The sequence below is a fragment of the Phoca vitulina genome, unplaced genomic scaffold (genome assembly GCF_004348235.1).
Source record: "Phoca vitulina isolate PV1807 unplaced genomic scaffold, GSC_HSeal_1.0 scaffold29, whole genome shotgun sequence".
NCBI lineage: Eukaryota > Metazoa > Chordata > Mammalia > Carnivora > Phocidae > Phoca > Phoca vitulina.
This window is the reverse complement of record NW_022589732.1, coordinates 5,456,108-5,483,753: the sequence shown is the minus strand read 5'-3', so window position 1 is coordinate 5,483,753 and position 27,646 is coordinate 5,456,108. Positions and strand designations below refer to the sequence as shown.

The window sequence follows — 27,646 nt, the reverse complement described above, 5'->3', positions numbered from 1 at the left end:
CATTAGTTCTTCATGAAAATCCCATGAGGCAGGTACCAGCTTTATCCTTATGCTACAGATGAGAAAAAAGCACAGAAATGTTAAGAAAATTTGGCCCGGGTCCCACAACTGATAAGCAAATTGAACCAGAATTTAAATTCAGTCAGCCTGCACTTTTTTTGACAGATTTACTGAGATATAATTCACACGCATAAGATTCGCTCATTTAAAATATACAAGTATATGGTTTTAGTATATTCACAGAGTCACGTAACTATCATCACAATCAATTTGGGGATGTTTTTATCACTGCAAACAGAAACCTGACACCCCTTTAGCTGTTACCTCCCAAACCCCCACTCTCCAGCCCTGGGCAACCACTGATCTACTTTCTGTCTCTATAGATTTGCTTCTTCTGGGCTTTTCATTTCCATCAGTGGAATCCCACAATGTGGTCTTATATGACCAGCTTCTTTCACTAAGTGCAATGTTCTCAAGGTTCCTCCATGTTAAAGTACGTATCATACTTGACTACTTTATATGACCAAGTAATATCCATCATGTGTATATGCTACATTTTATATATCAATTCATCAGTAGATGGGTTATTTCTACTTTCCGTCTGCCTGTACTTTTAATTTCTATGCTATAGTTCCTTCTGTAATCACAAATAATTCTCTCCCCAGAAGGATCCATCACCATGAGCCAAGAAGCTAAAATTACTCCAGAGAAAAAGCTTCGGGGAGATAGTCACTCAGAGGTTCTCATCTAGAATACATGGAAATCAGTCATGAAGGATAATTCTCTCGTTTTGCCATCCTTCTTTAGTATGTTCCCACACTCCCACCCGTACTTTTAGCTCATCCTTGTATTCACCTGATAGTCCTGAACAAACCTTTATTAAGTACAAGCTACGTTTTAGGCATGGCGAGACACAGAGGCCCTAACTGACTTCCTCAGATCCCACACTCATCGAAAGCAGAGCCCGTCAAGGAACTCATGTCCTTGTGATGATTGCTTTTTCCGTTGCACCACAGGGTCTTCATTACCTGTCTGATTCCCTCATCCTGCAACCTTCGTGTCTTCAAGAGATTACCTGAACAGGCACATTTCTTCAAATTTTTCAGTACAGACAATTTTAACATACATCAGGGTAGAGAGAATAATGAATGAGCCCCCACTTTCCTTTCACTCCATTGTAAGGCGATTATCAACTCATGAGGAGTCTTGTTTCACCCAAACCCTCCCACTTCTCCAGTGGGGTGGTGGTAGATGCATAACAACTGGCTCTCCCCAGAGAAATTCCGGATTTATAGTATTTTGAGATTTCTCTGATTTCAACTTACCAGCATAATGGCACTGAATGGGGATTGGGAAGGCATGTGCAGGAGCACACAGTCATGCTGTATTCCTACCACACAGGTACAGTAGATGCAATCATTTCAAGAGCATCAGTAATAATAATTGCCATAAAGTACCCAGGAAATGAAAAGTTGTGAGTATTTATTACCTCTCTAAAAATATATTTTATTTAAATGGAGGTCTACAGAATCTAGTTCTTAATGATTCTACCAACTGGCTCACAAAGTGCCTAAAAATTTGTCAGCTCTTGCCAGTGAGTACAAGCTGGATCTAGCCCACATTGGACACTGCCCTTCCCAGATTACTTTTTCAAAAATCCCAGACATGATGTCATCTTTTCCATAAACATTCTGACATGGATCTCTAAAAGATAAAGACTCTTAAAAAAAAACAGAACCACAAAATCATTATCACACATAACAACTGTAATAATAATTCCTTACTATTCCCTAATATTCTCTAATTGGCATGTAAATCTATACTAGTTTGTTTAATTCAGGATCCGAATAAGGTCCACCAACATTTCACCGATGAATATGGCTCGGAAGACTTTTCATCCATAATCTCTCTCTGTTTCTCTCTTCCTCCTTCTCACTCTTTCCCTTTCTCCTTCCATGCAATTTATTTGGTTATTTGTTGAAGAAATGGGAGCATGGGTTGCCCTTTTAGTTTTCTTCACTGGAAAAAGATCTAAGCTGGTAAGAGCTCAGGACATCTATACTATAAAGTACAGAACACCTGCTCTGGGAATTCCTTTCCTACGGGCCCTTTTGGCTTAGCTACTTCGAGTGGGCCTCTGGGGGTTCATGCCCAACAGAGCCCTGGCCGTGAAAATCCTAGCCCTTTATTATCAAGATGGGGAGGCTTTAAAAAAAATGTATTTAAAAAATGAAAAGAAGAAAAACAAATATGTGTTTGGATGGTTAAAATAAAGGGAGCAGCATCTAGCCCCCACCACCTGATGGGGAAGAAAATGCCTACCCCCACTCCCAATCCTGCCACCACCAAGCCCCTGTCACCTTCTATCACATTCCGAGAACAGGCAGCAGAAGCAGGGTTGGGAGGCAAAAGAGGGGGCTGACTACTTTGAGGAAGACTTCGGTCGGTGATGCTAGAAAGCTCGGTCTCACCAAGATCTTGTTGGAAGACACCAACCTTGAACCGTCAGCTCTCTCCTTTCCAGAGGAGTTCTGTGTGGGCTGCTGGGCTCTCGGCACCAGTTGTCACTTGCAAATGCCACCTGGCAGAAAGCAAGACGCTCAGGAATCCCTGATGTGTTTCTGAAGGTTTTCAAAGAGGAACCAACTCTTCTGCATTTTTCATCCCAAATATAGCGCAAGGAGTGAAAACTTTGCTCATCCTATTTCCCAAACTTGGCAGCTATGACAGTTTTATTGCAGTGCCTTATTAAAGCATAGTCATAGATTTACATAATTAAGCCGAGGTCCGCTTTTCTCTCCCCTGCCTCGACATCTGTCACTCACTACAGTGTGGCATGGTAATTCCATCCCCTCTGTGTGAGTGAGAACCTGGAGGCTCAGGGTGGCATCACCCCCTGGTACCAATGAATATTCTCTGATGGAAACAGCAATGAGGAATTTCAATGATGAGTGGAGATAAATGGCTTCCCACCTTTCAGCAAGAAGCTACTGGGCTCTTTTGCATCTTAGAGCTGGAAGGGACCTTGAAAAATCATCTGATATAGGGGTGGCCGGCTTGGGCCTGGTCTACCCCATATATTTTTTTTTTAATGTATTTTTTTTAAGATTTTATTTATTCATTTGAGACAAAGAGACACAGAGAGAGAGAGAGAGAACATGAGCAGGGAGAGAGGCAGAGGGAGAGGGAGAAGCAGGCTCCCCGCTGAGCCAGGAACCCGATGTGGGGCTCAATCCCAGGACCTTGGGATCATGACCTGGGCCGAAGGCAGACGCTTAACCATCTGAGCCACCCAGGCGCCCCTACCCCATATATTTTTTAATTTGATCCTTGTGACTTGTTTGTTTGCTTTTAATTTGAATTAGTTATCAATACTTAAAATTGAGAGAGTCACATAAAAAGCCAAATTTGGGGCTTTTCTTAAAAAAAATCATGAGATGGTGACTACACTTAGCACTGAGTAATATGTAGAATTGTTGAATCAATATATTATATACCTAAACTAATATACTATATACCTAAAACTAATATAACATTGTATGTTAATTATATTTCAATATAAATAAAATAAAATATCATAAGCTTTGGCCACTTTGGACCTCTCGCTCCTGGCTGCCAAACATCAGCTAGAACTGATCAGCAACTGCCCCCTTCAGGTGGAACCTGGATCTGCAATTACTCACTTCTGTCCCCACTCCCCTTTCTGGGCATCAGCCTGCTCTGCACAAGTATGTGACCTTCTCCAATCCCGGGAAAATCACTTTGTAATCCACTTCACGTTACAGGTGAAGGAGACAAACTCCACAGAAGTTAATGATCAATTAACCACAGATCTCAGGTTTCTGAACACCAAAGCAGTATGGAAAACAATTTCTTTGTTGGAGGTGTCTGAAGACCTGAATTCTGAGTCGAGCTGCGTCACTTGGTCACTGCAGCAGACGATTGAACCTCGAAGCCACATGTTTCCTCATCCATAAAATGGGGCCGTTTGTAGCAATGTTGTCCACCTCACAGGGTTTATGAGAATTAATGTATTTAGGAAAAGTGTTGAGACAGGTCAAAAACACTACACAATCTTGTTTATTATTATTATTGGCATTTTTTTTTTAATTTTATTTATTTATTTGACAGAGAGAGCGAGAGAGCACAAGCAGGGAGAACTGTAGAGGGAGAGGGAGAAGCAGGCTCCCTGCCAAGCAGGGAGCCCGATGTGGGGCTCGATCCCAGGACCCTGAGATCATGACCTGAGCCGAAGGCAGACGCTTAACCATCTGAGCCACCCAGGCACCCTATTATTGGCATTTTCATGGTAATACTTTCATTTGAAATTTCAAGCTCACTCATTTCTTCATTATCTCAAAATACCCAATGCAGCCCTCAATTCAACTCACTGAGGATTTATCGAACCTCTACCATCTAGTGTTTCATCCAGGCTTACATGTGATGCAAAGCAATCTATACAGGGAGAAGAAACAAAAAGAACACGATATAAAATGAAGTGTTGGGACGCCTGGGTGGCTCAGTCAGTTAAGCATCTGCCTTCCGTTCAGGTTATGATCTCGGGGTCCTGGGATCGAGCCCTGCATCGGGCTCCCTGCTCAGCGGGAAGCCTGCTTGTCCCTCTCCCTCTGCCCCCCATCCCAGCTCGTGCTCTCTCTCTCTCTCAAATAAAATCTTTTTTAAAAAAATGAAGTGTCAACAGAAATATATAGCATATAATACATATTACAGACAATAATCTATATGTTTCTTAAATCACATGGCTCCCATAATCACATTCCCACTTTCAAAAGGCGGTACAATGCCCTGAGAAGCCTGAAATGAGAATCTTTGCATTCTCTGTACTAGGATTGGCTGCAGCAGCACAAGCCCTACCAGTTATACCCCCACATGGCACCAAGCCCTGACCCTAGCTCTTTACAGGACTTTATCATCATATCCCTCAACAACCCCATGGGGTAGGTACTTCTTTTTTAAGATTTATTTATTTTATTTGAGAAAGAGAGAGAGAGAGAGCAAGCATGAGTGGGATGGGCAGGGGGAGAGGGAGAGAGAATCCCAAGCAGAGCGCGGAGCTTGATCTCACTGCCCCGAGACAGGACCAAGCGGAAACCAAGAGTTGGACATGTAACCGACTGCCACCAAGGCGCCCCTGGAGAAGGTACTTTGTGATCATGCTTTTCCAGATCAGGAAATTGAGACACATGGAGGTCAAGTGATTTGCCCATGGTCACACAGCCGGTGAGCAGCAGAACCAGCAGTCTGACCCAAGCGCCCATCCTCACACACTCCAGGGTAACACCTCCCTCGCTCCTCGCTCTGAGCCAAGTTCTCGCTACACCACGCTTCAGTCCTACGCACACCTTCCCCCCACATCCCAACTCTATGTTTCTTAAGCTCATTTCTTGAATAATTTCTAACCCCCCTAGCCCTTCCATTGCCTCCACCAGCTTCTGACTTCCCATCTCTTGTCACAGTCAAGCAAGCCCAGCCAGGAATATTTTCCCTCCTGCCTGGACCAAATTGTTATCATTACAAAGATGATTGTTTACTCACTGTCATAATCACACTAATGCTTATTAAGCTCATATTACTGCTGAAAGGCAGTGACTTGATCTTCAGTGAGTCGTTAAGCACAACCAACACTCATCAAAGGGACTGTGAATGGATGGTTGTGATAATCCTCCTAATTATCAGTTTCTTTTTGATGACCTCCTTGTTATCAGCCAGTATGCTGACTAGTTACAGAAACTTTATAGTCCCGATGCTGGCAATCCAACTCTGGCCTCCCGGAGAGTCCAAAATGCACTGTGTATATGAATGAGTTCTACATGCGGGCATATATGTTCCTTAAATTCTGCCTAGTTTCTGAGTATAGTAACATAAATTGCAACAAGATGCCATAAAATAAAAGCAGGTAAAAAAAAAAAAGTAAGCAGAGAATCATAAAGTGGGAGCAAGAATAAAGCTAAAAAAAGGCAAAGCACCTATGCTGCCCACTGGCCACAGATTTGGCTCTTAAACTTTCAAGGTAAAAATCATTTGCTTCGTTAAAGCCTCTATGAAAAACTAAAGTGATTGCTTTAAGTGATCATTAATATTAACAAGACCACAAAAGAATTCTACCTGAGAAGTCCTCAGAAAAGGGACATTATAGAATGTAAATAAGCAATGACTTCGCCAATATCCATACAATACCCACAAGAGTCAGTTTCATCCATCTTCACCTACTTTCATTGTGAAAAGTAGCCAGGTTCGTAGCCAAGAACAATTCAGAAAAAGTTAATTCTTGGTGCGGGGGGAGGGGGGAGATAAGGTACACAAAAGATGGAATTTGTATATATTAATATATGAGTGCAATATATATATATACACACACACACAGTGTGTGTTCATATGTAATTTTTTTAAAATGTTCACCAAAATGCACTGATCAAAGTATATTTAGTATCTGCAAATGTAGTAAAAAAAAAATACTAATCAGCAACCAAGATTCCTACAACTGGTAAATATAACTGACAAGTCTGTTTCCTGACTCTGCCTCTCTTAAAATCATTATTAGTAATAACCTAAAATCATTATTCGTTCCAATGTCAATGTTGCTGACTCTCATTTTCCCAGAGCTCACAGCTTTCCCTGTGAATAAATAGTTTGGGATTAAATGCTTGGGCTCTGGAACCAGGCAGCTTGAGCTCTGGATTCCTTACCAGTTTTATGACTCTGAGTGGGATGTTTAACCTCTGTACTGTCTTAATTTCTCCAACTGTAAAATGGAGGCCTCCAAATCACCCCTACTGCACAGGACCGTTATGAATATTAAATGTCAATACCAGGGCGCCTGGGTGGCTCAGTCGGTTAAGCGTCCGCCTTCGGCTCAGGTCATGATCCTGGGGTCCTGGGATCGATCACATCGGGCTCCCTGCTCAGTGGGGAGTCTGCTTCTCCCTCTCCCTCTGCCCCTCCCCCCTCCCCGTGCACTCGTGCATACTCTGTCAAATAAATAAATAACATCTTTAAAAAAAAAAAATAGTTAATACCTGTGAAGCCCATAGAATAGTACCTAGCACACAGTAAGCACTCAATGGATGTTGGCCATTGTTATTACAATTATTATTATAATTCCATGAAACTGTGCCTTAGACCATTTTTCTGTAGCTTCTTCTCACTAAAAAATAGCCATTAATTAGGAAGACTGTGGGTCTCTAGAGGCTTTCATCCATACAGTGCCTGAAAATACAATCATTAATCTCTGCGTATTTCATGGTTTTCCTCCCAATTAGACTGCAAGTCCTGGAGCATCACAGACACCATCTAGTCCAACTTCCTTATGTGCTGAGAAAACAGAATCGCAACATAGTGAAGCATTGTCTCCAAGGTTAAACAGCAAGCCAAAGCATAAAGTGAGGTCACTTGACTTCCAATCTAGTCCTTTTGCCATTAAAGCGTCCTGTCTTCCCACCAAACCCATGACCCAGCAGTCTCTTCCACTCTTAATTATTCCCCTGCACAATGATGTCTCTTAAATGCTCCTTCCTCCCACAGACCCTTCTCCGGTGCCTCCCAGCCAAACTCCTGTATAACACTGTCATGCGGCCATCTCGCAGGCATTTCAGATTTTACTTGTCCTTATGGAACTCATCATCCCATTCTCTAATCTGGGAACTCCTCCTGCATTACCTCTGTTATGATGCCACCATCCACACAGTAACCCAAGCAAAACACTTAAGCTTACCCCTAATCAGCCCCCCCAATTCCATACACCCAAATCCTGCTAGTTTTATTTAGAAATTATTTTTACAAATTTGTCCTTTCCTAATAATCCCTAAACTACTACTCTAATTTGGTTTAAACTTTTTTGTAGCCTCTGGCTTCTCTCCCTTAAGAAACCATAAGCTCTTTTTTTTTTTTAATTTTTTAGATTTTTATTTATTTGTGAGAGAGAGAATGAGAGACAGAGAGCATGAGAGGGAGGAGGGTCAGAGGGAGAAGCAGACTCCCTGCTGAGCAGGGAGCCCGACGCGGGGCTCGATCCCGGGACTCCAGGATCATGACTTGAGCCGAAGGCAGTCGCTTAACCAACTGAGCCACCCAGGTGCCCAAGAAACCATAAGCTCTTAAGGAAAGTGGAAGATAAATAGCATTTGCTGAGCCCCTACTGCATGCCCAGACACTGTGTAGGAGCTTATATATTTTGTGATCACAACAACTCATATGATACCCTAATTTTACAGATGAGGAAGCTAAAGCTCACTTGAACTATTTATAAATGCTTAGGTAATGTTAAAGAACCAATAAGGGTTATTGCAACAGCCTAAAGCCATTGACATTAGAGCCTATTGCAGCCCTCAGACCAAGGGAAAGAGGGAAGAGTAGTTATCAGTATCCAGCAGAAAGAGTAGCTGTACGGAAAAGGCCTTCCAACGGGAGCTGTGGCCTTCGGTAGAACCATGCAGCCAAGCACAACAAAGTGGCAAAGAGAGAAACAGGAGAATAAATATCTTGGCTCCCGGGGCGCCTGGGTGGCTCAGATGGTTAAGCATCTGCCTTCGGCTCAGGTCATGATCTCAGGGTCCTGGGATAGAGTCCCACATCGGGCTCCTTGCTTAGCAAGGAGCCTGCTTCTCCCTCTGCCACTCCCCCTGCTTATACTCTCCCTCTCTCTCTCTCTCTGGCAAATAAATAAATAAAATCTTTTAAGAAAATAATAATAATAAAAATAAATAAATATCTTGACTCCCTTAGCTCCTACCATCTGATTTCTTGCTCGTACCTCCCATTGGCCAAAACCACCTGGAAGCTGAATGGCAAGGGAATTCATTGCTATAATCCATGAACCAACCTCCCCAGGCACAAATCAAGGCAGCAAAGAGAAGAAAAGCAAAAGGAAGATACCCAGCAGAGCATACAACTAGTAAATGATGGAGCCAGGATTTGAAATGAAATCCAGGTGATTCCACATCTCTGCCCATAATTCCATTAATTTATAACATTGTGATGCTTCCAAGGGCAGAGAATAATCCTTTGTACCCAGGGCAATGTCTTTCATATAGGGAGCATTCAGTAAGTATTCACTAAACTGAACTGAAACTATAGACAGAATCTAATTCGTGGCCCAAGTCAGCAGGGCCTCCCTTTGGAAGTTTTGTGAACTGAGTGTTGTATGTTTGAGTTTTCCTTCACCTCCCTTTCTTAAATCACTCTACCTTAGACCAAGGCAAACTTTTACTATGAAGGGTTACAAAGAAATATTTTCAGCCTTGGGAGCCATACAATCTCTGTTGTTACTATTCAACTCAGCCATCTTAGAGTGAAAGCAACCATTGACAATGCATAAATAAGTTCGCATGGCTGTGTGCCAATAAAACTTTATTTATGGACCCTGAAATTTGAATTAATATAATTTTCATATATTTCACATAACAACATTCTTCTTTAGATTTTTTTCAACCATTTGGAGCTGAAAAGAACATTCTTAACTCACAGGTTATACAGAAACAGGTAGTGGGCTGGATTTGGCCCATGTGTCTTAATTTGCTGCTAAACTTTGCCTTAGTCCTTCAGATGCTCAGGATGTCCTCTGGGTACATGGTCATAGATATATCAGGCCCTTCCCCAATCCCTTCCCTGTTTGAAAACTTCTCCAACCTGTACCCCATCTCCCCAGTCTTGCCAGATGATACTCATCTGAATAACTAGTGCAGATTGAGGGCTTATTTTGTGATTCTAGGATATTCTCGACTCAGAATCATTATGGTAGCTATGATTTATTGAGCTCTGAAAATGTGCCAGTCACCGTACTAAGCACCTTATATGCACTACTTTATTTAAACCTCACAACAACTCAAATCAAATTCCAAACAGAAGTAGCATAGATGATTGAAGCAAACTAGGGCTAATAGTGAGGATATTGGCAAGTAAGAGCAGAATGCCCTCTCTAAAAGGACCTTCAATGTCTAAAAACCAAGAAAAGCACTGAGGGTAGTGTAGAGATATATGGACTGGGGGCTTAAGACATTTGGTATGGTCACTCGATCACGAAATACAGATACTTCTGCCTGTGAAGAAGGGTATCCTTGTTCCCCGAGGCAGATGAACATTCAACCACCTTCATTAATAAGAGGAAATAGCAGTGGGGCTTAGGGCTTTAAAAGTCCCATTCCCAATATGGCAGATAGAGGAGACGGGCAATCCTGATCCTGCCCACACTCCCAGAAAGTATTAGCTCCAGCAGGGCCAAGCTATAGAGTAGAAACAGTCTAGATTTTGGTAGCCCTACAATCCTGACTCTAAGATTTACCCACAGAGCAATCATGGCTAAAGTAGCCTTTGGGCCTCAGTTTACTTATCATACCTACTTTACAAGATAAAGATGAAGACTAAACAAGATCACATGTGCAAATGTTGGCAAAATGCATAACTTGTAGTACCCTAGGATGGTTATGGTAGGTTCTCAGTTCGTAGGAGGTAGGAATGATTTCTCCTGGCCTAAGCCCAGGGACTACTGAGCCAAACTTTGTCTTCAAGAACAGCTCAGAGAACGGTGCCCAGTCACTCTCCCCAGGGCTTATGCTGTGAAGCCAGCTGGGCCCAGGACCGCCAGATTTCCACTGAGGGCTGAAGGTAACATTCTGAGGCAGGTGGTAAATATGTGAAGGTGGGTCTCAAACACACTGGCTCAACCACCCAGAATCAGGGGCCTGGGCCTAGGAACCCATTGCTCTCAGCTCACCAAGATAAGTCAGGTGCAAAGGGACTTTACTCCCTGCTGTCCAATCCTGTTAGTGACACCAGCCTGCCCCACCCAACACCCCCATCACCTGCCTGTTTCCCACATTTGCTTCTTCTACATAATAATCATTACAAACATCTCTTCCACACCTTCACTGCCCATTTTAAGCTACTTAAGGACAGAGGGGACCATAGCTGGTCCTTCTGTGACACCCTATTCCTTCATACAGTGGCTCAAGTGCAACCGGAGGGCCCCACATGCCCAGCTAGGGAGTGTGAATATAATCCTAGAAAGGAGAGAAAAGCCATTAACAGTTTTGGAGTAGAAGGCAATAGTGTGATAAAAGCAGTATTTTAGGGAACTTTCTCTGGCAGCACATACTTGAAACATTGGAAAGGGAAAATAAAAGAGGAAAGAAATTAAAATTCCGTTTGAGTTACCAGTTAAGAGGTCATTGTAGTGGATAGAGTCTGAGACAGTGAGGGTCTAAACTATAGTCGTGGCATAGAGAGAAAGAGAAAAGGCTGTTTCTGAAATGCATTCTGAAGATGGTGAACTCCAGTCTCCTCTAGGGTAGCAAGCATGGCCGGGTCATCTTTGTGACCCCGTCTACCCAGGGCTGATACACACCAGCGTCCACCAGTGCAGGCGCATCAGCTGTTAAAATACCGAAACACTTCTCTACTTGTGAGTAAGTAGCCCCTTACCTGAAAGCACCACTCACTCACCCTCGTGCCCACTCTACCACCCTAGCCTTCTCCCAGAACTCCCCAAAACTACCCCCTTCCCCAACCGAGCAAATGGAGAGTTTATGCCTTTATGCCTGGCCCCGAAGGCTTTGAGACCACTGCTCCAACACCAAAGCTGCTATTCCTTCTGGTTGGCCGGTCCCCTTGCCAAATGGTACACATATTTAACACCATGCCTTCGTCTGCATAGTCAGCTTCTGGTATGGAGTGGGTGATGAGGGAAAGAAGGGAAGGAGAGAGGGAGGGAGGGAAGAAAGTTGGGAGAGAAGGAGGAGGGAGAGGAGGAGAAGACAAGAAAAGGAGAAAGGAGGAGATTTTGACAGCTGGTTGGATATGAGAAGAAAGAAGCAAAGGAGTCCTAGGAAGCTCGAATCATGCAGACTTACATAGCTGTAGGATTTTAGCTTTCTTTCAGAAAAAGAGAAGCAGAAGGGAGAGTTCATTTGGGAACAAGATGGATATGTTCTCTTAAAAATAAACTGCATTTGAACAAACTCTGCTGAGAGAAGCCAAGTTTATGAAGGCCTGGTTGAAAGCTGTGCAGTCCATCCATGCCTCTCTATACTCAAAAATCTATCCCTCAGGGAGCCCGGGTCAGCAGAGAGCTGTGAGTCTCACCGATAGCCTTCGAGAAACTCCTTTAGGCTCTTAGGATCCAGTGGGGTGCTCCTCCTGAGATGCTGGCTTGCTTTCAGCACATGGACAACGGACTGTGTAACCAGCCAGGTTTTCTGTTTAGTCTTGTAAAGCTACCTCTGCGATTCACCTATAGCATGCGTGCCTCATGGGGGCCGCACGTTATGGCCCTACCCTCTCTTCATGTTCCCCTATGTTTCTGTAATTTATGTTATCTTGATAGATGACATCCAAGGAAGCTGACTTAAATCCATTTTTTTTAAGATTTTACTTATTTATTTGAGAGAGAGAGAAAGAGAGCACAAGCACAGGGAGGGAGAGGGACCTCACCAGCGGGGCTCGATCTCACGACCCTGAGATCATGACCTGAACTGAAATCCAAGAGTCAGACGCTTAACCGACTGAGCCACTCAGGCACCCCCGACTTAAGTCCATCTTAAAACAAAGAGGAGACTAACTTAACTAATACAGGGTTTGAACTGAAGGTGGAATATTCATATGGAAATATACAGGCATACCTTGGAGATATTGTGGGTTCAGTTCCAGACCACAGCAATAAAACACATATCACAATAAAGTGAGTCAAATGAAATCTTTGGTTTCCCAGTGCATATAAAAGTTATGTTTCTACCATGCTGTAGTCCATTAAGTGTGCAATAGCATTATGTCTAGAAAACACAACGTGCATACCTTAATAAAAAATACTTGATTGCTAAAAAAATGCTAACCATCATCTGAGCTTTCAGCAAGTCATAGTCACTAGCCACAGATCACCATAACAAATACAATAATAATGGAAAATTTGAAATATTGCAAGAACTACCAAAATAGGACACAGAGACACAAAGTGAGCAAGTGCTGCTGGAAAAATGGCACCGACAGACTTGCTCAACAAGACTCGTCACAAACCTAAAATCTGTGGGGAAAAAAAAAAAGGCAACATCTGCGAAGCACAGTAAAGCAAAGTGCAGTAAAATAAGGTATGTCTGCAAATACTCAAAACCAACTCTTCACTGGGTTTCAGCCCATGAGAGGCACTGTGAGTGTTGTAGAGACATAGAAGACATGCCCTTACTCGGGGCACCTGGGTGGCTCAGTCGGTGAAGCGTCTGCCTTCGGCTCAGGTCATGATCCCAGGGTCCTGGGATGGAGTCCCGCATCGGCTCCCTACTCAGCGGGGAGTCTGCTTCTCCCTCTGTCCCTCACCCCGCTCGTGCTCTCTCTCTCTCTCTCAAATAAATAAAATCTTAAAAAAAAAAAAAAAAAAGACATGACCTCACGAGTTCTTACAGTTGTTAAGGACACCCAAGAAGAGATGGCCCCCAAACCAGGTTTTGATTAATCGTGGGGTGAATGGTATTGCTAGTAAGTACTTAAAGAAGAAGGAAAAATCCACATTAGTTATTTCTAGTGTTCCATGCACGTGAAAGGTCCCTCCGAGCTGCTGTGGAATAGAATGATGGGGCTTCTGAGCCTTGGAATTCAAAGCACCTCTGTGGTTGGATCCTCTCAAAACCTGCAGATAAACATCACCCTCATTTATTTTGTGGGGGTTTTGGGTTTTGTTTTTTTTTTTTTTAGGGAGATTCCTCACCAATTTGATTACCCAGCTATTCATTCTCAAAGGAAGGCATAGGAAATCCAAAGAGAGAGCTCAAAGGAAAGACAGGAATTGATTTATTACCAGAATATATGAACTATTTAAGCAGTCATGTATCATCAATACAAATTATCAGCAAAGTGATTAGAAATAAATGGCATGGTGGTAAAAGATTAAGAAAACCTGTACTTGGCTCTAAATAGCTGTTGCCTCCATAATACTCATTGCTTTATTCATAAAAATGGAAAAGCAAATGCTACCACCTACTCACTGAGGTTAGAAGTAGCCACACCTTCCAGGTAGGCAGTGCTCAGGACAACAGAAGAATAAAATACAGCTTTGCCCCCCTGAAAGAATTCTTTAAAAGCACTTGGGAAGGGGTGCCTGGGTGGCTCAGTCGGTTAAGTGTCTGCCTTCGGTTCAGGTCATGATCCCAGGGTCCCGGGATCGAGCCCTGCATCAGGCTCCCTGCTCAGTGGGGAGTCTGCTTCTCCCTCTCCCACTCCCCCTGCTTGTGCGCTCTCTCTCTCTCTCTGTCAAATAAATAAATAAAATCTTAAAAAAAAAAAAAAGTACTTGGGAAAGTACTGACTGCAACACATGCCCAGGGATTTATTATCTGGGCGGAAACAAATAGGTTGTCTAAGGTGATTTCAACAAGCTGAGGCAATTTCAGACCAGGAGAGGAAAATCATTTCAAAGCCACATGCCTTTTCTAAAAGTTCAGAGCCGAACATCACCTCCGAAGCCCTATGCAAAGACCCAGCACCCCAAGTATAGGTAGAGAGATACCATCCGACGAGAAGACCATTTAAACACAAAGGCCATTTGGACAAGCTCTTGAGAATGGAAGTTTCAATTCTGGATTGCCTCTCTCTAAGCCAAAGCATGCCAAGCTCTCCAGTCTCATTCCCACACCCAGAGAGACTCCTCCTCTTGTACCTACACCCTCAGCAAGCCCGAAGGGGATGCCAGGAAGTGGCCCACTCCAAAACAGTCACTGAGAACCTACGGGGTGCCCCGCACTGTCAGAGCTGAAACAAAATCTTGATTGTCCAGGACCATGGAGACTAGTGGACTCTACAGGCCAGCAAATGAGCAGTTTCAAAACTGGAAGTGAGAGCTCTGGGAGGGCACATAAGGGTGAGAACTCCTGCCCTAACTAGACATTCATTTGTTTATCCTCCAACCGTTCCTCAGGACAAAACCCAGAGTCATCCTTAACTCCGTTCTTCCATACCCTGCATCCAGCCGTGATGAAAATCTGCTACCTCTACCATCAAAATACACCCACAGTCCAACCATTCCACAGGACCTCCACTGTGAAACCCCACTCCAAGCCACCATCATCTCTCCCCAGATTACCCCCAAAGCCTCCTAACTGGTCACCCCTACTCTACCCCGACCCCTTCAGAGCATCTTCCACACAGCAGCCCAAGAGCCTTTTAAATCAAAGTCCGATCATGTCACTCCTCTGCTCCAAACCCTCCAGGGTCTCCTGAGGACTGAGGACTGAGCAGCGGCCATGGCCATGACAGCCCAGAAGTCAGCCGGTCAGAGGACCCAGGCCAGTCAATGTGACCTTCGCCACTTGGCTGTGAGAAACCACATCATCTTCAAAAGCCATGTGGAGACACACAGCCGTGAGCTACTAAAGAAAGATCTGGGGGTGCCTGGGTGGCTCAGTCAGTTAAGCAGCTGCCTTCAGCTCAGGTCATGATCCCAAGGTCCTGGGATCGAGTCCCACATTGGTCTCCCTGCTTAGTGGAGAGCCTGCTTCTCCCTCTCGCTCTGCCTGCCACTCTGCCTACTTGTGCTCTCTATCTGTCAAATAAATAAATAAAATCTTTAAAAAAAAAAAAAAAGATCTGATCGTTTCCTGTAAAAAGTACAAAAGATGTCAGCTCCAGGCTGAGCAGATGCTCAAGAGAAAGTCCAACTGTGTCATCAACAGCAACATTGTCCCCTGCCAGCCTCAAGAAGCCTCCCACTGACCATAGCCCCACACTTTCATGATGGTTATTAACCACCTATGCCAATGCTTCACTGAATTAACCGCCCCCCATTGGAGCCCCATTAGGAGCTTCCCCTCCTTCAGAGCTCAAAAAGGAAAAAAAAAGAGACACACACACAAAAATCTCACTTTCTGAATCCCCTTGGTGCTTCCCTCTGGTTCATCATGATTTAACAAGACAGACAGATTCCAGCCCCCTTTGAGTTAGACCACGGCCAGAAAGGACCCATGAACACTAGAGAAAAAGATGTGAAATTTTCAGGCTAAACCCCCACTCCGAAATTCCTTTAAAGAGTAAGATACAGGGCAGGGGGATGGGTTACATGGGTGATGGGCATTAAGGAGGGCACTTGTGATGAGCACTGAGTGTTGTGTGTAAGTGATGAATCACTAAATCCTACTCCTGAAACCAATATTACACTGTATGTTAACTAACTGGAATTTAAATAAAAACGGAAGGAAGGAAGGAAGGAAGGAAGGAAGGAAGGAAGGAAGGGAGGGAGGGAGGGAGGGAGGGAGGGAGGGAGGAAGGAAGGAAGGAAGGAAGGAAGGAAGGGGTAGGATACAAAAACTCATTGTTTTTAAAGGCCATAACTGGAAATCCAGCAATTACTTAAGAAGTAGAACTAGCTGTAAACATAATATTATCAGGTGCTGGGGATAGAAAGATGAATAAGACATGGTCCTTGCTTTCACAGAGGTGACACATGGGATGGCAAGGAAAACGTCACACAAGACTGCAACAAGGTCTAATAACGGAAAGACGCGCAAGACGCCGAGAGGGGAGAGAGCAATCCACTGGCGGGAAGAAGAGGGATGAGAGAAGAAGGCAGATTGGGGCAGACTTATAGAGCAGTCTTCCCTTTAAGTGGATCAACTCAAGCACAGATGGCCTACACACAAATGTTTGCAGCATCACCCACAAGAGCCAAACACTGGAAACCAACCAAATGTCCATCAACTGACGAATGAATTAAATAAAATGGGATCCCTGCACACAATGGAATATTATTCAGCCATAGAAAAGAATGAAATACTGACATCTGCCGTGACACAGATGGACCTTGAAACCATGCTGAGTGGAAGAAGCCAGACACAAAATATGACATATTGTGTGACACCGTTTACATGAAATTTTCCAAAGAGGCAAATAGAGTCAGAAAGTAGATTAATGGTTGCCTAAGGCTGGAGCTTTGGGGGAAATAGACACAGGTTTTCTTTTGGGTAATGAAAATGTTCTAAAGTCTATTGTGGTGGCAGGGGCAGGGGGCACAACTCAGTGAATATACTAAAAACCATTGAATTGTATACTTTAAATGGGTGAATTGTATTGTATGTCAATTATACCTCAATAAAATTGTGGGTTTTTTTCAAAAAGTGCAAATAGCCTCTCATGGCTTTTTCAGTAGATGATATCTGTCTTTCTACAGGGACTTTCAAAGGCTTAACTCAGAGATCTGAGAACTACAGCTACTTCCAATGGGCAGCAGGAGTAAACAAGTCATTTTGGTCACCAAGGTCTCCTGTTTGGCCCACACCAGGAGCCCAGAAGCACTTCCCTGAGCTACCTCTCTCCTCACCAGCAGCATTCTGTCCCGACCACCGTTTTTATTAGCCTTAGTTTAAGGCTAACAAACAGAGACATCCCTTTGTGAGAAGTGCATTAGTCATGTGGAAGAGCAGGCTGGAAATACCAAAATACTCATTACAACATGGAAAAATTATCTCAGACTCATTCTTAACTGAACATTTGATTCAATATGAGGCTGATATCATCTCTCCTCTTTTTGACAATGATTCCAATATGCTGCCATCTGCACAATACCCCTTCCTCTCGGAAAACAAGTTCCTGCCTGGATAATGTAGTCAATGAAAATCCAGGAGGAGAGCCATATGTCACCATAAATGCACACTGCCTTCCATGCTTTTTCCCCACTATTACTTTTCATGCCACTCACTAGCTATGAGTGTTCGTTGCTCCAGATGATTTCCTCTGAAGATATGCTGGATTCAAATTCAATTAAAAAGGGAAAGGAAAAACACAGCAAGCAGTCTTCTCTTTTATGTCCAGCCCAGGGGGGATCCAGATTTGGAATATGGCCCAGGAGATCCTTAGCCATCACCCCTCTCCCCTGGCTTCCTTCCCCTGCTAATTTTAAAGGACAGGGCCTAGATGATTCTATGGGCTGGGCGGGGCCCCCACAAGTCAGGTCTTCAGGTTAATTCTCCAAGTTCATACAACAGACACTCCGTTCATTTTCTTATCTGACCTTCGCTCTTTCCCAGAATATCTTTCCTGCAATCTTGGTTACATGGACAGGGACTTCCATGAGCCTGCCTCTGACATGCCTGATTGGAACAGAAAAAACACCCAGGCCAATGAAATTCTCTCGGCTGAAAATGTGTAATTGAAACAGAGACCATGTATAGTGAGTTGAATATGGATATGGGGCTTTAAAGGTCACATTTGATGGGAGGGAGGGAGGACACCTGGGCCAATCATTTCCTAACTTGTATAAGACACAGCAAGAAACCCATTTGGGGGGAGAGAACAAAGCCAAGAGAGGAAAGAGGCTGAGCAAAGAAAAAAGCAGTGATCTCCCTAACTCTGAGTTTCTCTGTCTCAGCATTATTGACATCTGGGGGCAGATAATTCTTTGGGCGGGGGGGGGGGGGTAACTGTCCTATGCATTGTGGGAGGGCTAGAGCATCCCTGCACACCCTCCATCCCAGTTGTGACAAACAAGACTCTCTGCCAAATGTCCCCTGGGGGGCATAAGTGCCCCGGATTAAGAACTCCTGCCCTAACAAGACATTCATTTGTTTATCCTTCAACCACCATGACTCAGGGCAAAACCCAGAGTCATCCTTCACTCTTTCATACCTTGCTTCCAATCATGATTAAAATCTGCCACTTCTGTCTTCAAAATATACCCACAGTCCAACCCTTCCTCATGACCTCCACCTGACAACCCTAATCCAAGCCACCATGATCTCTCCCCAAATTACCCCCAAGGCCTCCTAAATGGTCATCCCCACTCTACCCCGACCCCTTCAGAGCATCTTCCACACAGCAGTCAAAAGAGCCTTTTAAGGGGCACCTGGGTGACTCAGTTCGTTAAGCGTCTGCCTCTTGAGCCCACATCGGGCTCTGTGCTCAGCATCAAGTCTGCTTGTCCCTCCCCCTCTGCTCTTCCCTCCACACTCACTCTGTCTCTCTCTCTCTCTCAAATAAATAAATAAAATCTTTAAAAAAAGAGAGAGAGAGCCTTTTAAATCAAAGTCTGATCCTGTCACTCCCCTGCTCCAAACCCTCCAAGGTCTCTCATCATTTTAAGAACCAATCAGAGCCCTTCCAATGGCTTATAAGACTCTTCAAGATCTTGCCCCCAGTTCCCCTTCTGCTCTTACAACTTCAGCTCTTACTACTGTCCCTCACTTATTCCTCTGAGTCCCACTGACTTCCTTGCTGTTCCCCAAGCATGCCAAGCATACTCCTGCCTCCAGGCCTTTGCACTTGCCATTCCCTCTGCCAGGAATGCCCTTCCCCCAGAGATCTCCCCGGCTTGCTCCCTGATATCATTCAGATCTCCGTTCAAATGTCATCATATGAGAAGGGCTTTCTGTGATTGCCCTATTTAAATAGGCAATCCATTATATATCTCCCTTACCCTGCTTTACCCTTTTCATTCAATTGTTTCTTTATTGTCTCTCTGTCTCTCCCCAACTAGAATATAAGTTCATGACAGCAGGGCTTTGCCTCATTTACTGCAGTATCCACCGGGACCTGACCTGAGCAGCGCCTAGCATTGCTGAACAATGTGCAGGAGGCTGTGAGGACCAGAATGGTCATTCTATCACTATTCATCATAGAGCAAAACTGGAAACAATGTAGTTATCTAACAATGAGGCAATGGTTAAACAAATTATAACATATGTGTGCAGCCATTTAAAAACGTATGCTTTCAAGGTTTTTAGGCTAAAATGAAATCTTTCCAGCAACCCTTGACAAAGCTTCTCCTAACTTTAAACAAAATATCTATGGAACCCAGACATAAACCAAAAGTTAATGCAACTCTGAAAACTAAGTATATATATAAATCCCAACCTGTCACCAGAATCTGGAAGGACTGTCCATAAATAACAAAGACAATAAAACCAGACACTCCTGCATCTTCCAGAAACATAGCGAGTCTACATACTTGAAAGAAGGAAAATAGTCTTGTCATCATCTCCTCACTTTCTGCTCTCTGAATTATTTGAGAATTTACTACACAAATATCAAATATTGAAAACTCCAAAATGCCACAGGGTTATGAAGACGTGTCAGACTTTATTTGGAGTCACCAGAGCCGTAACTATGATACCACCCCACGGCAGAATGCTTGCATTTCTGAAGCACACTCCCCAAACGGCTCTTCACATTATCCTTACAGTTACACCAAGGCAGACAAAGGAAGGTTGCTTCCCCCCATTTGATTGCTTTTTAAAAAGCCCATCAGGCGGGACTCAGATTTAAAACAGTTTCCCTCAGGGGCACCTGGGTGGCTCAGTTGGTTAAGCGTCTGCCTTCGGCTCAGGTCATGATCCCAGGGTCCTGGGCCGGATCCCCACATCTGGCTCCTTGCTGGGCAGGGAGCCTGCTTCTCCCCCTCCCTCTACCTGCTGCTCGGCCAGCTTGTGCGCTCTCTCTCTCTGTCAAATAAATAAATTTTTTAAAATCTTTAAGAAAAATAAAATAAAAAAATAAAACAGTTTCCCTCCAAGTGTTCCACTGAAGAGACTCTATTAAAGGTATTATTTACAAAGGTTCTCAAAGGTCAGGGAAACACTGCGGGTGGATGAAGTACCCAGCAACTACCACCAGGGCGAGCCATCACTGGCTCTAGGAAGGAAGGTGTCAAGGGAGCTCTGAAGAGAACCCCAGAGGTGGAGCTGAGGCTTCCCGGGGGCAGTGGAGATGTAGTCAGGGAGGGTTGGGTCCTTCTTAGGGCCAGGGCAACCAACCAAGCAGGGAAGGGACCCCCACTGGCTGAACCCAGCAGCAAGTCGGCTGGCAAGGAAGTCCGTGTGATGCAGTTTACAGGAATCTCCCAGGGCACAGAATGGGGGGGAAATGGATCTAGAAAGGCAGAAGGGGAATAGAGAGAGTTGGGAGATTTGCCTAAGATCACAGAGCTAGTCAGCCTGAACCCCACTGTCAGGAAAATGCAGCCTGGGATCCCGATCCACATCGCTGGCGAGGGAGAAAGCAGTTCCATAGGGATGGGAGGACTTAGCACCATTGGAAGGTAGAGGGATGGTCTCAAGGCCTTGAGGTGAGACTAGATAGAGGTCGAGTCTGATGATGCTCCCACATGGAGCAAGACCTCTGAATTCACAATTGAAAAGATCTTCCCAGCAGGAGGGTCAAAAAGTTGAAAACTATTGGGCCAGCCAAGAAAGACTCAGGTCTAGGAAGATTTGGTCAGCCTATCTTCTCAGAACACCATTTCTACTCCATGCTCATAACTAGGGGGATTCTCCTAAGAAGGTGGCTTTCACATTCTAAATCCAGAAAAACAACAACCCAGTAAGTGATCTCCATTTCCTCTCATCCTTAGTGTCAGATAACACCCTACTTTTGCATGCTGGAGATCCCAGCTAATCATGCTGTGTTTTGCTCTGATTAACCTTTGAAATAAACATTTTTTTCTTTCGTTCTTTTTCCTTTTCTTTTTTTTTTTTTTTTTTTGGTTGTTTGAAGCCAAGCCCTTCCTTAAAGGTCACTGAGCATCAAACCTAATTTGACTTCTAATTACTTTTGTAAACATTTCAGAATGAATAAATGCCAATATAATTAACCACCTAGCATATTACCTGCTCACTCCCTTTACCAACAGGGCAGATAGCACGCTGGGCTCCTCTAACCCTCTCATTTGTGATGTGGGAATGATTTGATTGGAGTCTTTTTAAATCAGAGTTTTCCAAGCTTGAATGGCTACTACAGGGCATAAGAAGAATTACCTGAGTATCATAATAAAAATACAGACCCTAATCCTTGAGAATCTAATTTCTTCGGTCTGGAGTAGAGCTGAGGAATATACACTGTTTTCCTTTTATACTTTTTCCAAGTAATTCTGGTGCGAAACCCAATTAGGAAATCACTGACTTCGATCATTTTTCCCTTGACACAGAGTCCATCCCTCCCTCCCCCAGTCCCTTACACCCCCTACCTGTGGGCTCTTCTGCAACATTTCTCCCCACATCTAACTGATGCAAACATCAACCTGACTCGCTCTCTCCAAATGAGAGGGGCTCGACAATGTAAAGCTTTGACTGCCCAGGAATTTATGATTCACAGGCACAAAAACGGCAGAGTGAAAATTCAAGCGCTGTGTAATTTGCCCCCAACCCAGTCGGGTGGCCCCATTCAACTGTACGGATGCCTGTCCCTGTTCTGCTGGTGAACAGGCCTCCACACTTGTGACGGCCCTGGAGCCAGCATGGCAGCTTGGTGAAAGGAACTGAAGCAGTGTTTGCAGGACTCACACTAGAGACAAAGGACCATTTGGCAGGCCAATCAGTTCTACAGACATGGTGACATCTCTCTGGGAGTAAGCAAGCAAGTGCAGAGAGACAGTGAAATCCCTCAATGTGGTGACTCTGCCTCTGGACCTTTCTGTGGTCATTCCCAAATCCTGTGCCAGTCCTCAGAGTCCTGCTCAGCCGCCCCTTTGCTCTCCCCCATCTCTAGGCTTCCAGCTCTAACTGCCCAATTCACTGCAGTGCCCACTCTGGACAATGGCATCCCCCCCAAGGGACATTTAGAAATGAGGAGGGGCGGGCATTTGTAGTTGTCATAATGGGAGCGTACCGGAACTTGGGAGTGGAAGGAGAGAGGCGGGGCAGAAATGCCAAAAATCATGCCAGGGGCAAGACAGTCCTGGAACACAGAAAACTGCCCATCCCAAACGCCATTAGCACCCACGCTGTGAAATGAGAATCACTTACAGTCTGAACACACAATTGAGCCCTTAATTATGGCTCTTTGTCAGGAAAATTTATTGCGGCATTGTTCAGGTAGCAAAAGCCTGGAAACAACCTAAAAGACCATTGATAAGGAGCCATTAAATAAAGTGCAGTACATTCATACAAAGGAATTCCATTAGAATGAGAGAGATCAATATGTACTGATACAGCACAATATCTGAGATCTATTATGAATTTTAAAAATGCAGAACAGTATTACAGTACGTCTCCTTTGGTATTTTGATAAAAGGGAAGGTGCTATGCATACCTATATATTTGCACATAGGAAGGATTTCTCCAGAAAGTAGGAAGAGGGTGCCTGGGTGGCTCAGTCGTGAAGGGTCTGCCTTCGGCTCAGGTCATGATCCCAGGGTCCTGGGATTGAGCCCCGCATCAGACTCCCTGCTCTGCAGGAAGCCTGCTTCTGCCTCTCCCACTCCCCCTGCTTGTATTCCGTCTCTCGCTGTCTCTCTCTGTGTCATATAAATAAATAAAATCTTTTAAAAAAAAAAAAAAAGAAAGAAATTAGGAAGAAACTGAGAGAAACCAAGACGAGAAAGACAGGGGTGGGGGTGATGTCTGACTTCCCACCATATAACCTTCAGCATTTTTGAATTTGCATTAAGTATGCTATTTTTTTTTAAAAAAGGAATACGATTTTTTTCGGTACTACTCTTGTTTCACAGATATTTGCTTTGCCCTCCGCGACTACATGTGAAATTCCTTAAAGATGCGGAGCCGGTCCCCAGAGCACCTAGCAGAGAGCAGGTGCTCCACAGATTCCTCTAAGTTTGTAGTCTAACGGTTTCCTGAAAGAACTCAAGCCAGGAAAATAATTCCTTTGAAAAGCAAACTACCACGCCGACAGAACCCCCTGGGAGCCCTTCCAATTTGAGCCCAACCTGGGCTTTGGTGCCGGACCGCTGGTGTGGACGGTTTTCACTCTAACGTGAGGCCAGGCACTTTCCCAAGATGGGTCACCTCTGCCACGGGAGCTTCCCCACAGCTTAGACACTCCAAGTCCAAGCAGCCGGACTGACACCTGTAAAGGGCCACCTACACCGTGCCAGGCAAGCCGTGACCTGCATGACTTATTTGCCTTCTAACAGTCCCGGGGGGCAAATGTTCTCACCCTCAATTAGCCCTCGGGAAACTGGGGCACGGAGGTTGTGACTTGCCTAAGATCACACAGAATTGGAAATTGGGTCTTCTAATGTTCAGTGCTCTTCCCTATACAAAGCTGTCAACTAGAAACAATGTGGCCTTTCTTCAGAATGACGGGTTGACAGAGTTACAGGGGCAGGACCTCCCCTTACAAGCTCGGGGCCTGGGGGCAAACAAGGTGGCCTCCGCGGCCTCATTTTCCCATAGGCAAAAACAAAAAAGAAAATGCTAACCTAGAATGATTAGAGATAGAATGAAATGACATAGTATGAGGCATGAAGCTTTATGTCTGACTCATAGTAGCTCAATAAATGGAAAACTGTCCTTTATCTCTTTTTCCTCCTTTCATGTGACTAGAGCTGCCCTTCCAAAATCCAATTTCATAGGATGACATTCTCTATTCTAATGTGTTTATTTTGAATGTTTCCAGCGTCATTTCTTGCACTGCAAAATTCAAGATATCAGCAACCCTCTTCATTCTTTAAAAGGTTATTGCAATTCAAACTAGTTTTGGTCAGCTCTCGTAAGGATTTTGACAGGGACATTCATGATTACTATTCTTCAAAAAATACCCTGGTTGGCCTAACGAGACATGGCTGACTTGCCCGGGCCAATGTGCAGAATAAAGAGACAATTAATTGCTTTTGATTATGATATTGGTAGTGATGCCAGCAGTAATGAAACAGAAATTTCTTCCTAAACCTTAATCATTTTCATTTGTCTAAGTGGGAAGTACAATTTTGGCATGAAAACGTTCACGTTATTACCCGTGTCATTACCTCTGCTTACTAAATTTAAATGAACAGAATGTTTCTAGTTGTCCTAAAGCTCCAGACATTACCAGAACAAATGCTTGTCCCTTTCTATCACATTTGCAATGGATGAATTTAATCACAAAATCCTAAATGGGAAAGATTCGAGTAAGGCCACACGGTTCAGCCATTCTTCTGCCTTCAAGCAAAAGTAAACAGAAATTGCCCCAGACACACAGATTTACAAAAACAACAACAACGAAATTGAGTGTGCCCGTTCTTTGCCCATAGTAGGTCCTCTAGAGGCAGAAAAATCAAAATCGACTTCCTTGATCATCCAGGCCAGAAGCTGTCAACTCTGGCTTCACAAATGCCCAGCGCCCAGGTGCCACTTCCCAAATATTGATTGAATTGGTTGCAGCTGGGACCCCGTGAATCAGTATTTTTTTAGCCTCCTCAAGTGACTGTAATGTGCAGCCAGGGTTGAGAACCATTGATGTATCCCTGATATTTTTTAATATCGTTATTATAAAAGAGAGATAATTCACATACCATATAATTCACCCACGTAAAGTGTAAGCTTCAGCGGTCTTCGGTACATTCCCAGAGCCGTAAAACCTTTACCACAATCTAATTTTAGAATATGTTCATCACCCCAAAAAGACACCCAAGCCCATTAGCAGTCACTCCCCATGCCCGGCCCCCAGACACAGGAAGTAACTCTCCTGCTGTCTATCTCTATGAATCTATTTTAGGGACTTCATATAAATGGGATCATACAATGTTTGTTATTTTGTGTCTGGCTTCTTTCACTTAGCATAATGTTTTCCGGGTTCGGCCACGTCATCGCTTGGATCAGAACTTTATTCCTTTCTATGCCTGGATAATATCCCATTACATGGCTACCCCAGCTTTTGTTCACCCATTCATCAGCTGGTGGGCATTTGGATTGCTACTACTTTTTAGCTATTATGAATATTCCTAATACTTACGAGCACTTTTACAAGATCTGCTTTTAAGGTAATGTAAAGCATTATGCAAGAGCAGGAAAGCACTTCCTGGGAAGAAGACGCCGACCCCCACCCTGCTCCTGTGGCTTCCTGTAACCACACTTCCACTGAGCACGGTTCTTTCATACCTGGAGTGTTGGCACCTGAGTATCTGATTGCTTCGCTCACCCTCACATCCGTGACGCTTCCAGCTTCCATCGATGGTCCAACCGCATTCCCTCTCTAGACCAGGCTATGGCTTCACCTGCTCAGCGAACTTCTGACCCTGAGCAGTACTGTCCCATTGCACAGTGGGCTCGGAATATGTGAACCATGTCTGGACTGCCAAGGGGCTCATTTCAGCAGCTACAACGGCAGCACCATCACCCCCAACAGCTCTCTCTTCCTCTCTCCTACCAAAACTCTAGGACAAGCTCTCTTGTTAGTCATTTCATCTCCTTCTCAACCCAAATCCACGTTGTTTCCCCCAGAAAATTGCCTATGAAGCCTCCTCTATAAAAATGAGCGTAGCTATCATATTTGAGGACTTACTCGGTTTCAAGCACTGTGCTAAGCTCTTTACATAGATTTTTCTCGTATACTTATGACCACCCTGCAAAACGGGCATGATTTTCTCTATGTTACATTCGAGGAAACTGAAATTTGGAGAGCTTAAGCAACATATCCAAGAACAGAGAGTGGGTAAGTGTTACACATAGGGTTTCCACCCAGATCAACCCGGCTCTCTGCCTTTAGAGACCACTCCCTCTTCTGTTTACATACGCATTGAATTACTCAGTAAATATTTGTGCCAGGAGCTCTGCCACGCCTATAGAATAAAGAGGCAAAACAAAACTATCCCTGCCTTCACGGGATGTGCCATCTAGTAGACGATAGAGATGTTGTACATGTGATTGCAGTCATATAATCACACACCGCGGAAAATCCCACGAAGGCGAGCTGCACTGTGCTCTGAGCAAGGGTATTAGCCGGCTCCGTGGGAGACGAGGGAGCTGGGGGAGAGGGGGATGACGTCCCTGCGGAAGTGACAGTTGAACTCTGTGGAAAGCTCTGTCCTCCATAACAGAGTTCTAGAAGTCAGGAGCAGCGGCGGAGGAGTACGTTCCGAGGAAGAGGCTTACCTGGCAGAGGTGGACCTCAGCAACACGCGGGGCCCGTGAGCATCCAGTTCACCGCCCGGCCCTCCAGACTTTCTTTTGTCCCTCCTTGCCTGCCTCCGGGGTGTCGCCCGCATTTGTCCTTATTTCACTTCATGCCACGTGCTTGGCTATTTCTTCAGCTTTACCAGAGCAAATCGGAACCACCTTCTCAATGATCCACAGCTGCAGAAAACATTCCTGGGGAAACCAACACCCATTCAGGAGGGAGAATGCGGCCCAAATGATTAGGAAACATGTTACACTCTATTTGGCGGATTTGATTCCAAAAGACTTAGAGAATATTATTTCCAGGGTTGGGGGGGGCGGATTTCAAAACAAGCCTGCTATTATGCAGACACCAAATTTCGATGGGCTCTGCAATATTGGAGCTGCTTCAAACTGAAGGCGGAGAGCTGGGAGCCTTCCGCTTGATGAACCTTGGTTTTGCTGCCACCTGCAGGTCGATTCCTAGAAGTGCACTGCGACTCACCAAGACCTCGGGACAGAGCCCCAGGCAAGAGGGAAAAATGGAGACGTTTCAATTCACACACGTACAAATAAATAGGATGCTGTGGGTCCTGCGCTGAGTGGGCTCTTCTCTCTGGGAGGTGATTGAGCAGCTGAGCCTGGGGTGTGTTTTTTTTATAAGAAGCCAGACTCCCTCTTTTAGAGATAGGGACATTGTGCTGATTCAATGACAAAAGAGAACCGAATGTGGTGTTTTCTTCACTCATCCTGGAGACCCACTTAAATGTTCTCTGAAATGACTGTATCCACCCTACCCTTGGGATCAAAGCATACCCCCCTTGACCTGACCCTGGCTTGGGACTCAGTCCCAGCCA

The 27,646-nt window shown here is 44.5% G+C and overlaps 1 long non-coding RNA gene across 2 annotated transcripts in view; it reads right to left on the bottom strand.

Moving 5' to 3' along the window:
* LOC116644187 overlaps nucleotides 1-27,149 on the bottom strand; it is a 251,890-nt gene extending 224,741 nt beyond the window's left edge. For both annotated transcript variants that reach the window (XR_004301717.1, XR_004301719.1), the window contains exon 1: nucleotides 26,787-27,149. This is a non-coding gene — a long non-coding RNA (uncharacterized LOC116644187). The remainder of the gene's footprint in view (nucleotides 1-26,786) is intronic.
* Nucleotides 27,150-27,646: the final 497 nt, after the last annotated feature.